This window comes from Budorcas taxicolor, chromosome 23 (genome assembly GCF_023091745.1).
Source record: "Budorcas taxicolor isolate Tak-1 chromosome 23, Takin1.1, whole genome shotgun sequence".
In the NCBI taxonomy this organism is placed as follows: Eukaryota; Metazoa; Chordata; class Mammalia; order Artiodactyla; family Bovidae; genus Budorcas; species Budorcas taxicolor.
The window spans coordinates 44,323,044-44,326,276 of record NC_068932.1 but is presented as its reverse complement, the minus strand read 5'-3'; the positions used below and the strand labels follow the sequence as shown (position 1 = coordinate 44,326,276).

General features: G+C 39.3%; 1 pseudogene; it reads left to right on the top strand.

Moving 5' to 3' along the window:
* The first annotated feature begins 1,564 nt into the window (after window positions 1–1,564).
* On the top strand, window positions 1,565–1,665 carry LOC128068105 (uncharacterized; annotated as a pseudogene).
* The last annotated feature ends 1,568 nt before the right edge of the window (window positions 1,666–3,233 follow it).

Here is a 3,233-nt window from a genome sequence, read left to right as displayed (position 1 = left end):
ACCGTGTGTACACTGTACCTGAGCTCCCTCTGTTCTTAAACTGTTCAAAAATGGATTTCCCACCTTATCCTTAGTTGGAATTTTGATCTAAAATGTATTCTATAGTTCAAATTTGGCCAAGTATTCCTAGGACCGAAATATGCAGATATTATCATCTAGAAGAAAATGCTGCTGAGTAGGGGATCCGAAGGTAAGAAAAGAATAAGTGTGTGTAAGCATAAAGAATCAAAATATAGTTGAGCACCTAATTGGACAACTGCCTTCTACCACTTCAACACTTGAATCTTCCTGGCTACTTGCATAGTATTGTTAAAAGTAGAATAAATCATCTGACATGACTAGGCTTTAGGAAAATATGTGAGAGTCATTCAGGCACAAAATCAGTTTCAAATAGATGAAATTTTCCATCTGAGCGGCTTCTACCAGGACAGAATGTTTCTAGCAGTGCAGTATTTTTAATCTTGTTTTAAAATAAATACTTTAATGTATAAATCACTCAATTGTGAAGGCACTTCAATTTTATTTTCCTTTAGTTTTGAGGTTTTGGAATTGCTCTGTGCAGTTTCAAGTAAAAGCTCTCAGATAAAACTTGCATGCCGAAAACCACCATCACAAATGTGCAAGTACAACTATAAATTTATACAACACTCAAGCTGTTTGTAGTTTGCAAAATTTGCTAATAAAATGCAGAAGTAGGGTTTCCATTTACACTCGCTGGCGCTGGCACTGCGTGTATATCTTTAGCGCAGGCAAAGATGGGAAATTCCACGCACAGAGAATCTTTTGTGGATGCGACAGTTTGCTAATATCTTAATGAGTGAATTATGATAATTATAGAAATCTTAGCTTTACATTATTTGTGAAGTGTGTGCGTGTGTGTGTATGACAGCCTTCCCAGGCAAACACAGCCTTCTGGTTCAGCAGCAGTCAGTGAGAAACATTTCTGTGCTAATAATACAAAATGGATCTTAAACTGCTGCATATTAATCAAATTCATTAAAGTACATTCATTAATTTGTGTATATAACAGCCAGACCGGGAATGTAGAGTTTGCTGATTTTGCACAAAATGCATGTATTAATGAATACTAAAACTTCCACATGAGTAATAGCTTTAAAATTTTTTTCATAAAGCAAAATTTTAAAGGGTAATACTGATAATTATTTTTAAAAACTTTTCCACTTTCACTTCATTTTGTATTATTTAGCTTTAAGTGGAAAAAAATAAATATAGAAGAAAATAATGAAGAAATAAAGGGTAAGCCCAAAAGATTGTAAAGTAAAAAGAATGTAAGATTGAGCAACATTAATATTAAATTCTCTACCTCTCCTTCCAATCAATTAAAAAAATAGGTTCTGGGGACCTTAGTCACATGTACAAAACATGAATTTGAAGCTATATTAGGAAAGAGCTTTTCATTTCCTATATGGAACTAGAGGTTGGGTGTGTGGCAAGGGACAATAACAGCTATGAAGGTGCATCTGTATACTCACATGTCTAAAACTAATGGAACATTTTTACGTATCTCAGGAGATCTAAGACTTGTATTAACAATCAGTGACTAGTGCTGGCTTCGGCAGCACATACACTACAATTGGAATGATACGAAAATTAGTATGGCCCCTTCGTAAGAATGGCATGCAAATTTACATTCTATTAATTTTTTAAGAGGTAACCATGTGGTATGATAAATGTATTAATTAACTTGATTATGGTGACCATTTCAAAATGTACACATATCGTCATGTTGTACAATTTAAATATATACAATTTCATTTGTCCATTACTTGTCAATTTATCAAAATAGAAAAAAAAACAATCAGTAAGTACCTTTCTAACATTTTGCCCTTTCAGTTCAGTTCAGTTGGTCAGTTGTGTCCGACTCTTTGTGACCCCATGGGCTGCAGCACACCAGGCCTCCCTGTCCATCACCAACTCCCAGAGCTTTCTCAAACTCATGTCCATTGAGTCGGTGATGCCATCCAACCATCTCCTCCTCTGTCGTCCCCTTCTCCTCCTGCCTTCAATCTTTCCCAGCATCAAGGTCTTTTCCAGTGAGTCAGTTCTTTGCATCAGGTGGCCAAAGTATTGGAGCTTCCGCTTCAGTTTTGCCCTTTACCTGAATGCTAACTGCTCAGAAGACAAGACTCATTTCTTTGTCCTCTGTGGCCCTAAGCACAGTGCCTGGCACGTAGCAGGCACTCAATTAATACGAAATTTAAAATAACTCTTGTACAAAGCAAAATATGATTAGAGTTATATGAGAGGTATAAACACAACATTTACAGAGGAAACACTGGTGAGGCTTCAGATCAGTGGCTGCGTGCTGATCTGCAAGCTTCCTGAGGACAAGACCCTCCAGTTTCTTCCTCTCTGGTATTCCAAAGAACCCTACTCCTGTGTCATTCGCGGGAGGGCAAGCGAGTGTGAAATTCCTAAGTTTGATCCCAGACATACTGAATTTTCTTATTAGGAGGAATCTGCCGACTTTCTTGACTGTGCGTCCTTGCTCAAGAATAATGCTGTACATCAGCATTTCTCACACTGTGTTCCCCAGCACTCTCGTGCTCTGTGAGGTAAAAAGGGGAAGGAAAAAGGTAAAGTTAGTAAAATACTTCTGGTTCTCTTGTGCTGAGAGCTTTACAATGTACATGAGCCTATCAAGGGTTCTGAGAAGTCTTGTCCTGTACACATCTGTGTTCCTTTTCTAAACCTAGTACTCCCTAAAATGATGGGAACCAGAACCAGTGTGCCCATAGTATCTGTTAATGTATCATGAGGCATGACTGTGGCCACATGTCTGTAATTCCTCTGCTAAAAATTCTCTTGCGTTCTGTTGGCCGTGTGTGCATGTGTGCTGAGTCACTGCAGTCGTGTCCGACTCTTTTCGACCCTATGGACAGTAGCCCACTAGGCTCCTCTGTCCCTGGGATTCTCCAGGCAAGATTACCGGAGTGGGTTGCCATGCCCTCCTCCAGGGAACCTTCCCCACCCAGGGATCGAACTCACATCTCCTGCACTGCAAGCAGACTCTTTACTGCTGAGCCGCTGTGGAAGCCCCCTGTTAGCCCCTGGAGCCATAAAACCATATATGAGGGGCCCCGGGGGACTCCTTGGCCCATGTCTTTGTCTTAAAGAACGAAGTTCAGTTGTTTAGCTAAGTGAGAACTTTCCCTGTATTTAATGAGCTTCTAAACCTCACTTGTTCTTCTATCACATTCTAACACCATCAA